The sequence below is a fragment of the Scyliorhinus canicula genome, chromosome 8 (genome assembly GCF_902713615.1).
Source record: "Scyliorhinus canicula chromosome 8, sScyCan1.1, whole genome shotgun sequence".
NCBI classification, from domain to species: Eukaryota; Metazoa; Chordata; class Chondrichthyes; order Carcharhiniformes; family Scyliorhinidae; genus Scyliorhinus; species Scyliorhinus canicula.
In genome coordinates this window covers 82516032-82530156 of record NC_052153.1, presented here as the reverse complement: position 1 = coordinate 82530156, position 14125 = coordinate 82516032, and positions in this window count along the sequence as shown.

Genomic DNA, 14125 nt, shown 5'->3' with positions numbered 1-14125 from the left:
GCCCAAGACCTGGTACACGTGCAGCTCATTCCCATCCCAGGTGCACCTCCCTGTCTGCCTCACCCATCGCAGAATCTTCTATTTGTCCAGGAATCGGTGCAACTGCACAGCAATCGCCCTCGGCAGCTCGCTCACTTGTGGCCTCCTTATCAGCATCCTGCGCGCTTGGGTCGACCTCAAAGTGCTGATCAAAGCCCCCTCCCCATCAGCCTTTCCAACATCTTGGCAACATACGTGCCGGCATTTGCTCCTTCAATACCTTCTGGCATCCCCACGATCTGCAAGTTTTGTCTTCTGGAGCGGTCCTTCAGATCCTCTACCTTCTTCTTCAGCTGCTTTTTGGTCTCCTGCATTACCCCCATCTCAGCCACCAACCAGACAAGCTGCTCCTCGTGCTCCCCTGCTGTCTCCTCCACTTTCTGGATTGCCTGGCCCTGGGACTGCAGCCTCTGCTCCACACAGTTAATCCTCGCTTTAAGCGGTTCTACTACGCTGGCTAGGTCCTCATGGGCTTCCCTTCAGTGCTGGCTGAACTTCTCGCTCAAGAAGTCCACCAGTTGCTCCGTCGACCCCTGGGTGGGCTGAACATGCCCTTTATCCTCCGCCATCTTGACCTGTGGAGCACAAATATTCTCGTTCTCCACCAACTCGCTTCTTCTCGACCCACTTCTGGTCTGTGGATCCATCCACCAGCCAGACCAGTGGAGTCTCACTTTCTCCTCGTGCTCCTACACCTTTTCCCACCCAAATCTCCACCCTATGAATGGGGAAAGATCCAAAAAATCCAATTTGGGCGGAAGCTGCAAATGTACTCACGCCATGGCCGCCACTGGAAGTAGAAAATAATCTAATAATTCAAGGCATGGTTGTAAACCAACTAACTGTATATTTTACAAAAGCTACATGATCTAATAGAATAGGCTAGTTTCCATGGTGCAATCCATTCATTTTTCTTAATCCATGAAAATATTAAAAATGTAAACTTTGCTGACAACCTGGTTAAAATGACTAAAAAGATAGCTAATCCTAAACTAACTGCTCTCAATTTTCATCCCAGCAGAATGGGTTCAGGATTCACTTGGTCATTCAGCTCCCCCTACGAGAGAGATAACAAACCACAAGTGGTCCTCCAACTCTTTAATGGGGTATTTAATGGGCCTGCAGAGCTCTCAAAGTTCCAACACTGGTAGAAATGCCGTCCTCTGTTACACAATTGCATAATAATATCACCGAGCGTAATTTCTGTCCTCATATCTAAAACTCTCAGGCGCTGAAATTATATCATGAGGTATTAATAAATCACGTCTGTCAGAAATTCCTCTCCCAGAAACACCTGCCCGTAAAGAACTCTGCTGGACTTTACATCCTTGCTGAATATCCAGCTAAAGATTTCTTACGTTGTTTCAAAGCTATCCAAACTTAGAAAACAGCTTTCCAGCTGGACATCTCTTCGAATTTCAAATTACCCAGGCCCAATATTCTCGTTTAAAGTCTTCATTTAACATCCTGAGAAACATTATAAATGACAGGACTCAGACTGCTAGTGAAAACTAAAATGCTACAATTGGCCAAAGTGAGATAATGAGGAACGTTAAGCAGTTTGTGGTTTCAGTCACCTCAGACAACCAGAAAGCAGCTGGAAGGACAGGCTGCTCATGTCAGTTGACTGACGGACGATGCATCCAACTAGATGATAAATGCTGTAGCAGGAGCAAAGAGCTGCCCTAAGGAAGTTTCAAAACAGTGACTGCAGGATATAGGGGGCTGAATTCTCTGTTATTGGGACTATGTCACCACACCGGCGTCAAAACTGTGGACTTTCACGCCAGAAAAACTGGCGTGAAAGTGCCACATATCCCTAGCCCTGCAGGGGGCTAGCAGGGACCCGGCGTGGATCTAGCAGCTTTTGCTGCAGTTACGGGCCCCTGCACTTCCGGGTTGGAGGTGTCCGTGCTCCATGGCGGACTCAGACTGCGGAGCTGGACCCTGAAAATAGACCCCGATCGGCATGCGCCCGACCCAGATCACCCACACAAACATTACCCGGCCGCATATAAGCCCCCCGCCCTCCGATCGGCCCACCCCCGACTAGGGTGGCTGCGGACTGAGTCCGCAGCTGCCACGCTAGTTTACCGACCGGCAGGACTATATTAGATCTACGCCGTCGGGACTTCAGCCGATCTGGGGCGGAGAATGGCTGTGTGGGCCTCCAGCAATGGCCCCAGGTAGTTGCTAGGTGGCGCACTTTTCGGGGCCCACAGAATCGGGGAACCGGCACCAGTCCCAATTCCATGCGGGGAAATGGATTCTCCGTCCCGGTGCCGGCCATAATTCTGGCGTCGGTGTGCGGAAAATCCAGCCCAAGGACTCTAAAATGCTATCCAAACATTAATATCTGAAATCTTAATAGAAGCAGTGACTAATGTATTTAAAACAGATTGGGTTCTTCTCACATCATTACAAGGGGGCTGTACCAGCACCTTTAAAGTAGATGTGTACTGTGGCTGGAGCAGCTGTTGACATGTATACAGAAACTGAATCTGACCTGGGAAACAGTTACAAATGGCAAAAGATACAGAGCCTCAACAAAATGGGAAATAAATTGGATCTATGAAAACGGACACCGGGATCCTGACACATCACCTGTTCATTTGAATGATTTCTGTAAGGAAACGGTGCTCAGCGTGTGTGCTGTTCATCAATTGTGTGCAACAGGAGGGGACATAAAATTGTAACTTCTAAGCACTATTTAAGGCTCGCATGCACCTCTTAAAGGGGATGCTCACTGGTTGGAGCAGATGTTGGTAAGTATGCAGAAACTGAATCTGACCTGGGAAACAGTCACAAAGGGCATAAGGTGGGGCATGTGGATTTCCGGACATTATACTGGAGGCCTTGGTGAAGGAGGTGAAAAATTGAAAGATATCTTGTGTTCACAGCAGGATACACTCAGGAGGCAGTAGAAGTAAATATTTGTGGAGGTGAATGTCAGAAGTGAAGTCCCAAGGATATTGATGCAGGACTACAAGAAATTCAATTACCTTCAATGAACACCAGTGGTTAAGGTCCTTGAAAGTACTACACCACTTACCTCAGGAGCAGCTCAATATACCCCCCCCCCCCCCCCCCCCCCCCATTATTCATCTACCAACGATCTCTATTAATCAGAACTCATATCAAATCTTCATACGCTTCCACAGTTCACAGTGCAGCAAGATGGTGCCGGAGCGTGGCAACTCTCTGTGAGCTCTGTCACACAGATCCTCTTCCTACATCTCTTATAACCATTCTAATCTCTTAAAACTTAAGTCTAACACTCACACTATCACTAACCTTTCTCTTATATTCTCTTACGTTTGAAGATCCTCACGTGCCCATGGACTGGATCAGATGACCTAACCCGCAGGACTCCTCCAACGACCCAAGCTGGAAGATGAACACGCACCAACAAATTCAAAAACAGCTTCTTCCCCGCTGTTACCAGACTCCTAAACAACCCTCAAATGGACTGATTTGATCTCTTCACACATATTCTCTACTGAGTAGTACTACACTCCGGTATGTATCACCTGATGCCTGTGTCTTTGTATTTACATTGTGCATTTATGTTTGCTGTATGTATTTTTCTCATGCATGGAATGATCTGTCTGAACTGTATGCAGAACAATACTTTTCACATTACCTTGGTACATGTGACAATAAACAAATCCAAATCCACTTACTAATGCTACAAATCTCACACCAACATTTCACAGCTTGCACACACTGCCAGCTATTCTACCATGACACATGTTCTGGTCCTATCTGAACTTGCCGTGATTTTGGGAGTCTTTTTCTAGGACAATGTTGGAGATTATAGGAATAAAGGTGGTACCGAACCCGTGGCTAATGATATTTGAGATATCGGATGAGCTTGGAGTGCAGTAGGGGGAGAGAGGCTGATGTTTAGGACTTGGTCTGTCTGTTAGCCTGGAGGAGGACTTTGTTAGGGTGGCGGCCTTTTGAGCTGCCAAGGTCAACGGCGTGGGTGGGTGGGAGACCTGTCAGAATTTCTGCATTGGGAGAGGATCAAGTTTGCCATCAGGGATTCAGAGCAGGGGCTGGTCATCTCCTCAAGGGTTGGTAATCATTAGCAGAGAGGGGGTGTTGTTTTTTGTAAATATAAACGGGGCACAAAGGGCGGGATGGTGGTTCGGATGTTTATTATGAGAATTATCTAATGTTTAATGAATGTTATGTTTTGTTTATGAAATGGAAAATGTCCTGAATAAAAATATTTTTTAAAAGAAGGTATGGACAAGTCAAGACCACATCCAGAGGGTAGGAGCATCAGAGCCTCTGATCTGGAAGTTAGATCACACATAATATGCCTTTGAAGTGAAGAATGAGCACTGGAGGGTGCAGTATGGCAGATGGTGTACACACACGCATTCTGCATTCAAGAGAGCACCACATGCAAAATGACTGAAGTCCCAGTGTCATCCCTGGTGCATTGCTGAGGCTAAAATTGGGTATATTTCTGACATAAATACAGAACCTAAATAAAGACAGTTTTAGGCCCATTTCCCATATTCAATTAGCACTTCCTGTGGCAGGCATTGTGCGAATGGGTAACTTCCTCAAGCCTAAACCAGCTGAACCAACACCCCCTAAAGGATTTGCTGAAAGTTGGCACAAAATGACTTTTAAAAAATGCTTTCCTAAATGTGGAGCCAAGCAGATGTGGCCACTACCGGCCATTGCCTTCCCACCTTGGACTCACCATGAGCCTGCTACTGTCATTTCTGCTGGCCAACTGTTGTTTACTTCACGGCAATTACACAAGCTCCTCTGCAACATTTGGCACCCAGAATATTGTCCCCACCTTCAATGATGCAAGAAGTCAATTGCATGTGATTCTTTTGAACATCCTTTCCAGTACAGCAGTTGTTCACATTGTTGCGTTTAGGTGTAAATACATTTGCCACTTAAAGCACCATAGCATACAGGTTATGGACCAAGGGCTGGCAAATGGGATGAGAATAGATAGGTGCTTGATGGCTAGCGTAGACATGATGGGCCAAAGGGCCTCTTTCTGTGCTGTAAAACTCTATGGCTCTATAAATTCCTGCTCCTCTGTCCCTTACAAAAATCTGCCATGTGAGTTCATTTCATCAACTGCAGAAAAATACAATAGCAGAAGCAACATCTTGCATTTAAATGGTGGCTTTAACAAAGCAAACTTCCCAAGGCACTTCAGAGGAGCACTCATACTTTAAAGATATATTAGGACAGATAAAGGGCGTGATATAATGGGAAAAAGTCCCGTTTTGGGCACGTATAGTGGGGTGATTCTCAGCACCACAGGCGCTGAGAATAATCCCACTGTCAAACGGGACTTCTTTTGGGCCTCGGCGCGAATTACCCGCCAAGGCTACACTTACCTCACTTCAGGAAGAGACCGGATGCTATTTTAAAATCACGCCCTGACCTTTTGACCCACCTCGGACATGTAGAGCTTAATAACTTTTTAAAGAAATTTGAACTTCCAGTTAATAGCTGAAAGGATGACACAACAAGATTCAACATTTTAAGATGTGTACTGTAACAAACATACTAAAAGCGCCAATGACTAAACACAATTTTTTTTTATATTAAGGGGCAATTTAGGGTGGCCAATCCACCTAACCTGCACATCTTTGGGTTGTGGGGGTGAAACCCACACAGACACGGGGAGAATGTGCAAACTCCACACTGTAAATGACCCAGGGCCGTGATGGAACATGGGTCCTCAGCACCGTAGGCAGCAGTGCTAACCAGTATGCCACTTTGCCACCCCCAGACTAAACACAATTTTTGTAAGCAATTTATACTTTAAACTGTGGAAAAGAACTTTCCCTTTTTTACTCTCGAAACAACCGATAAACCAACTTACAGGTATATGTTACACTGTCCTTTAAGTAGATATTCAATTCTCCTGGGACCAGTCCAAAACGATTCTTAGTTCCTGAGGGTTTACTTTTGTTCCTTTCTCTTTTGTAACCTGAACCCTGGAAGTCTCCTTCACGATGAGTGTTTGCCTGTAAATTCTCGCTCGCTAGTGCAAGCTACGAAAATCTTCCAACCTTGTTTTAACTCCTCATTTTGTCTATAAAATTTGAGTGTGAGCGCCCACCTGAATTCCTCTGCAGTGAACTGTAGAGACTTTGGACCTTCAGCTGCTCTCTCCCAAAATCTGGCAGATTAACTTTGCCTGTGATACAGTCATATTTTAGAAAATCCTTTTAAATAATCTGATACTGGCTTTCTCTGCATCTTTTCCATTGCTAAAACTATCTCTATGACAATGTGAATCACATGAGCCTTTTATCTAGGTAGAAATGCTGAGTATACATTCTTTAAACCCCAATGTATCCTATCCTGGAATCAAATGGGTAGTTTAAATTATAATGTATGTTTACAACCTGAGATTCTTAATACCTTCCAATGACCTTGGAGACCATCAGTCTAACCACTGTAAGAACAGATACTGCTGCCATTGTCTCCAAGCCCCAAAACACAACAATCTTATACATTTTGTAATTGAAACATCTTGTGCTTTTCTCCTTTCAGGTTCCCAAGAACTTCAACCTGACCAGGCAGTGGATAAACACCAAGAAGAGGGTGATGATGAAAATATAACACCATCACTTGATTTCACATTCGCTCTCACCAGCTCAGATATTGACACTGCATGTGTTATATTAGAGGTGGGATCTGCACATGGTGAGGCACCAGGCAAGTGCCAGCTCATTGGAGGGATAGGTCACACATGAGTCCTGCAAAAGAAGACTGATATGAGCACTTGGATGGAACATTCTACAGAAAAACCCTGTTCGATATGCATAACAAAATGTGTGGTGCATTGGGAAACCTGCCAGAAAGTCGGCAGTCAATGTCAAGGATCATGGACGAGTCATAAAAATATAAGGGGCTGGATTCTTCGTTTCTGAGACAAAGTGCTGACGCCGTCGTGAAAACTGTGAACTTTTATGACGGCAGAAATGGAGCAACAGGTGCAATGATTCAGCAACTCTTCTTCCCTTTAACTTTCTTCATAATTTTCCCTGTAGTTGAACCCACCTCCCCACGTGCTAACATGCTGCTTTGCTTTCCATTAGCCATTATTTTTCCCATTAACATTCCCTTCCACTTGTTAGTTTAAAGTCCTTGTGACGACCCTGTTTATCCTTTTTGCTAGAACACTGGCCCAAGATTGGTTCAGGTAAAGATTGTCCCAACAATACAGATCCCTCCTGTTCCAATATTGATGGTAATGCCCCATGAAAAGAAACCCCTTTTCCCACACCACTCCTTTAGCTATGTGTTTACGTCCCTAATTTTCCTCATCCACACATGGTGCAAGTAATACCTCACACCTATTGGACAAGATCAAGAGCTGAGGCTCTGCTGTTCCTGTATTCAGGATCCCTCTACCTGCCTTACTTGCAGTCATCACACCCTGCTGTCCCTGACCACTGACCAAATCTACTGGGTGTGACCGCCTGCTGAAACAAAGCATCCAGGTAACTCTCCCCCTCCATGATGTGCCGTAGTGTCCGCAACTCAGATTCCAGCTCATCAATTCTGAGCCGAAATTCCTCGAGCAACCACATTTGCTGCAGTTGTGGCTATTGCAGCTCGCAAAAGGATCTGCCAGCTCCCACGTCATACAGCTACAGAACATCACCTGCCCAGTCATCTCTACCTAGTTAATTCATTTGTTAATTAGTTTTGCAGTGTTATCCTTCAAATCCCACAGTCTAATCTCCACCACCTGATCCAGACTGTGTGATCTCCAGGGAGCGGCAAAAAAATCAGAGTTAAAAACTCAGGGCCAATACGGGAAAAGATTCTGGGAAAATTCTTCACCGATCTCTTGTGGCAATCAAAACGAGTCCAGGAGATTACCGGGATACTTAAAATGAACCCTTGCCTCTCTCCCACTCTATTTGAAATAAACTCTTGCCTCTCTCCCTACGCTATTCAAAATTAGTCCAGCACAAACTTGGCATTGGGTTTTGAGCAAAGCTTGGAGCCCATTGCTTCCAGCAGAGAAGTTGTGACCAACATCACTTGGACACTTGTGGATGCCACCATGATGCAACATCTGATGGCGGATATCTCAGCTTCTATTGCAGTAGACAGCTACAATCCAACTGAGCTGTCAGATAATAAAGAGATAATAAAACAGATGGTAGAAATTCAATATAATCTGTCTTTATGCATGTAACTTCCAACAGGCACCCACTCGTGCCTCCCCCCCAGCCCGCCACCACCACCACCTCATCCAGAATCAGGAAGCCTGAATCTCAATATAATTTTTGTCTCACACTGCATTTTCCAGAAGTTTCCAGAACCTATCACACCATAGAAGGAACTTCGCCACTTTGACAGGACACAATTGGGCTGCTACCCCACTGCAAATGGGGGTGGACCGGGATGGGGTGGGGTGGTTTGGAATCAAATGGGCGGAGGCAAGTGCAGTGAGAGTCAATTTAAAAGGTCCAGAAATGTTTTTGAGGCATTGAAATGATGGCATGAAACACTAACTTATTTTTAAGAGGTTAATGCCTTTGCTAAAATAACGTAGAGGAATTTCTGTCAGACATATTAGGATTGTATATTAATATCCCATGGTGTAAGTTCAGGGCTTGACAGCATGAGAAACACAAGGATAGAAATTACTCTCAGTGATCTTATTGTGAAAATGCTTAACATACTTAGACCAAATTCCCTTTCTGGCCTTCAACAAAAATAAATAGGTCAGTGTTTCCATTAAAATTGCAGAGAGAGGAATTTGGTTCAAGAGTGGGAAACATTTATTCAACTACATTAATCAACATTAATTTCCACCCCGCTGTGTGTAAGCTAACAGAAAATAGACAGGAACATTTTGGACAAGAACTCTCAGAGTAAAATGAATGCAAGATAATAATGGATAAAATAAGGGGAAAATGGTACCTTCCTGAAAGTATTTAGGTAGAGACATCAGAGGCAGGGGTTTATTGGATGGTGGGGATTCCCTCCTGGCTACCTGTAAGGTGGGCAAGGAACTCACCCCGCACAATTTGCGGCAGCCACTTAATGTTCTGAGGATTATTAACGAGCTGGAAATGCAACCTCTGCCCTCACTTCGTTGACTCTTAAGTGCCCGGGAGAGGGAGAATCCATAGGGTGCAAACATTGGGAGGGCACCCCATTGGGAAAGGTGGCCCTTGAGGGAAATATGCCACCTCTTCACGGCTGAGGGCCAAGTATGGTGACCTGCCAGGCTTCAACCCTGATCCTGAACTCATCCCTCCAGACTGGGGCAGGTAATGGGTCTAAAGTGGCTGACAATTGGTCCTTAATTGGGTTGAGGGCAGACAGGCCATATTAGCCTGGCTGGCTCCACACAACATTGCAGAAAGGTCGGAACGAGCAGGAGGGCAGCACGAAGGCGACCCAAGGAATTTTATAGGCTCCCCTCTATTCACAAACCCGCCAGTGGAGGATAGTAAAATTCTGTCCCAGAGGCCACTGCAGCATCATTGGTACAAAGCTAAAATTTATGCACGAAGGTTTGCACACTCCAGTCAGGTCCCAAGCAACAAATACAGGACAGATGTCTAAACATTAGGAGGTAATTTCTAGTACTTTACACTGTTAAAATATAAATCATTAATCAGTAAAAGGAAATTACAACCTCACTGCACATAGATTTGTATCTGAATAAATCACATAGTCATTGTAAGGTAAAGAGATGAGCAGTTTCAACAACCTGGACTTAAAGCCAGGCTGTAGCATTTATGACATCCACTTCTAATCTTGCAGAAACCTCAGCCAGGAGGAGAGAGTGAGATTAAACCAGCCATGGAAAATGGAGAATGACACAACTTCCATGTGTGCAGTGTGCTGAAGAAATCAGGGGCTCCCTACCAGCTTTCTCGAGGGCTTGCTTTATGTTATAAAAGATGAAGCAATGAGGAAAGGATATGGTGTTGAAAATGTAAGGATGTCTAACCTGCTCCGTCCTTTGAATTGGATCAGTTAAAACTCACAGATGTTAGTATTTAGATTGCTTCCCTTTCCTTCCCTTTTTCCCCCCCTCCAATTTGATTCAATTTCTCTTTTATTGTCAGGATATCGTTAAAGGGGAGTCTGGTTTTTTTGACTGCTATAATAACCTTTATGACATTCCCACATTAGCAATGACTAAAGGTTTGCAGGCACTGCAGTTATTTGGATCTGGCCTAAGGGGAGTGATTTTGAAAATGATACAGTGTTGTCAGGTTTAAAGAAGAGTTATGAACATTTCACAGAGCTCGCGTGACTCAAGGTAATGTAAACTAGGTGTGTTTCCCAACCCTAGAAATCTTTTGATGGTCAGTTGCAGCAACTGTAGAATAGTAGGTATATGGTAAATTAAGATTAACAATAAAAACATATCCTTGCCATCCAACCCTTGTGAACTTCTCCATGCAGGTTAAATTTTATTTACAAACATTATTCCCCACACTACTCATCGTAGGGATGCCTTTTGAAAGTGTAATTATGAGCAAGAAAATTGGCTTCCTGTACTGTTGTCTTCTCTTAGTAATCACTATGGATTCTATATTAATGTTTGAAGTAATTATTCCATCCTCTTTTGATCTTCATCCCAACAGCAGTAAGCATTATTAACCCAGATGGGAATAACCCCTGGAGCTGCAGTTTATTAAAATAAACTTTTAATTTCAGACAAAAGCAGTTGTTGTGAACATTTTCTGGATTCAGAGTTAGCAGTTAAAGAGATCCATCAAATGTGAAACTCATTTTTTAGATTTGATTCTCAAACCATCACTGACCCATTTATCTATCACTGCAACACACTCAGTTCTATTATTCTTCTGCCTACTCGAAACACTGGAAGACATGAGAAATGTCTTGATTGATTCAAAGCAGCATAATTGTCTATCACCCCAATAATTCACATTAGCTTCCTTGAGCTCTCCTGTGTAGATCACGTCAGCTCACCATAATCTATAGGTATACAATCCTTTAGGTTACCAAAGACAAATGAAGAGTCAAAGTAACATTGAGAACTTTCTCCTAGATATTATTTATCTGTGTGAAATAATAACCTTCTGTTATCAAAATGTGAACAGCATTCCACTACAGTCTGTTGGTGTTCACAAATAATCTGGTAGTCATAACAGATAAAAAGAAAAGACCTTATTCGATCTGTGCGGCAAGTGGCATAACGTGGAAGCAAAATAGTTCAATTTTTTACTATGATCTCCATTTTTAGCATTAAAATACTAGCACTATTTTTACAGAACGACCACAGAGAACTTAATGTTCTTAAAATATCAACAGTGAAGCAATAATAGACAAGAATATGTTAATCATTTGTAGAGGGCGGAGGCTTCTTAGGTGATTGATAGCACTTGGCTTGAATCTATTTCAAGATAATCACTAGCATGGTGAAAGCCCTGATTAAAGATAGGCTTTCAAGATCATTAATAGGATTGCAGCCCATTGGAAAATACATGAAAAGACAGTGTTCATATATATATATTATATATATGACAGTGTCTGTTCTCCTAGATAGATATCTGTACAATAATTAAGAAAATCAGCAATCGAAATAGGAATAGAAACATAAATGATGGAATTACACAAGTCAGTCATCATGGGAAAGAGAAAAGCTGAGATAATGCTTCAAGGGCAACCTTTCAACATCATCATATTCTGCTCAAAGGCATTTGAATTTAAAATGATGGTTTGTTGAAGAAACACTGGGAAAAAAGATTTAACCAGAAGAACAGGGACAGAATTGCTGAAACTTACAGTGCAATCTCCCTTGTGTGTGATTAAAGCTACTGTGGCTGAATCGGTCGCCCGCTCACCTCTGAGTGACAAGGTTCTCTGTTCAATTCTACTGCAGCGACCACAAAAATGAAGGCTAACACTCCAGTGCAATACTAAGAGAGCACTGCATGATTGGCAGTGCTGTCTTTCAGTTGCAACGTTAAACCGAGGCCCTGTCTGCCTACTTGAGTGGATGTAAAAGATACAAGGGCACTAGATTGAAAAAGAGCAAGGAAATTATCCCTGGTCTCCTGGCCAATATTAATCCCTCAACAACATTACAAAAAACAGATTATCTGGTTATTATCACATTGCAGTTTGTGGGGAATTTGCTGAGCGCATATTGACTACTATTATTTTCTACATTATGACAGTATACTGCATTGGCTGTAAAGTGTTTTGAGATATCTGGTGGTCGTGTAAATAGCTATATATTTTTTTCTTTTAAATTTCAGTGCAATGACAATAACATATATGCAGCACTTTTAACTAGAAAAATGTCCCATTGACAATTATCAGCCTCACCACAACAATAACATGCTAACAATATCTGTAACAATATCCCTGAACTGAACAGATCAATAATTTATAGCTGTTATCAATAGAAAGAGCTTATTGGGTATTAAATTAAACAAAAAGAAAACAAGTGCAAATAACCACACCATAATAATACTGAAAAAGCATTGTGGTTGTTCAGAGTTAGTGGCTTGTGGCTGTATTGTATTAAAGACAGTTTAAGAACCTTGTTTTTAAAAATTAAAATAGTCAATGCTTGTTGAATAATTAAAATGAATGTTAAGTGAACCAGGTTGAGAGCCACATAAAACTGGAAGTGCATAAAGAGAATATTTGCTGCTGTGCATTATGCAGAGTAGCACTTTTCAGTGTTTGGTTTAGTGGTTGTAACAACAGCACCTCCTTCTGCATATAATGAGACATAACACCCATACTGCAATTCAGTTTACTTACTGATTAAAATGGAGCATATTTGACTGTTCATATCCTGTCTGACCGCCATTCACTTCCTTCCATTTTTTCTCAGTAGTCTTAACATTAGCTTCAAATCTGCCTCTCCAATTTGCTTTTCCTAGCAAAATACAATCTCTTAGTGTGATCAGTAATTCTCATTCCCTCTTCTCTCTCGGGTCTGAGTTATCAAGTATTTCTTCTTGCTCAGCTAGAAAACCTCCTCGGCTAAATTCTCTGCCCCTCGGCACCCGAAACGCAAATCGCGATCGGGCGGAGAATCGGGCGTCTGGCCAAAATCAAGTTCCGTTGCACAGCGCCAAATCGAATGTCATGCTCCAGTCCCTTGTTGGTGGTGATGAAGTTTTCAGACCGCGCCGGTGGCAGCATGTAGAAATGGCATTTACATTTGTTTGCATGTCATTAGCGGGTTGGACCCAGTAGGCTCCGGGCCTCCGCAATTCTCCACCCTTCTCAGGCGGAAGTCACGCAGGCACGGATTACAAGTCATGGAGTTATTTACAAGCGGGGACTGGCTATCGTTCGCATGCCCCAGGTCTACAGGGTGATCAATGGCACACATGTCCCCCTACGAGCATTGGCTCATCAGGGGTGTCCTTCATCGATAGGAAGGGGTTCCATTTCCTGAATGTGCAATTGGTGTGTGACCACCAGCTGCACATAATGCACGTCGGTACCCAATACCCGGGCAGCGCGCACGACTTATACATTCTGGCACACTTGCTGATTTCCGGCACTTTCGAGGCTCTCCCTCAGGTTAGGGGTTAGCTGTTGAGCAACAAGGGTTACCCGCTGAGGTCGTGGCTAATGATGCCAATACAGAGGCCCCAGACCAAGGCGGAGAACCACTACAATGACACCCATGCAGCAACCGGGAGCACCATTGAGCGGTGTATTGGCGTCCCAAAGATGTGGTGCCTGGACAACACCAGTGGGGCTCTCCAATATAGCCCAGGAGGGTGTTCAACACCGTGGTGACCTGCTACGCCCTTCATTACATTGCACAGCAGAGGGGAAACATGCTGGAGGAGATGGAAGAAAGCCAGGCCTATTCTGATGATGAGCACGATTCGGGCATGGAGCCTATGTTGGCACAGCAGGCAATCCAACGTGTGCTCCAGGGCCTCCGCACATGGGAAAACCTCATCACCTTCCAGTTTACCAACTAAGCGGCCTGACCACCTGCAGCTCCGTCACCATGTCTCACCTCCCCATACTCTCCCCACCTCTAACCCTTCCCAAGTGGTTGCACCTTCCCCGTAGCCACTCACATCCTCTCCTGTCC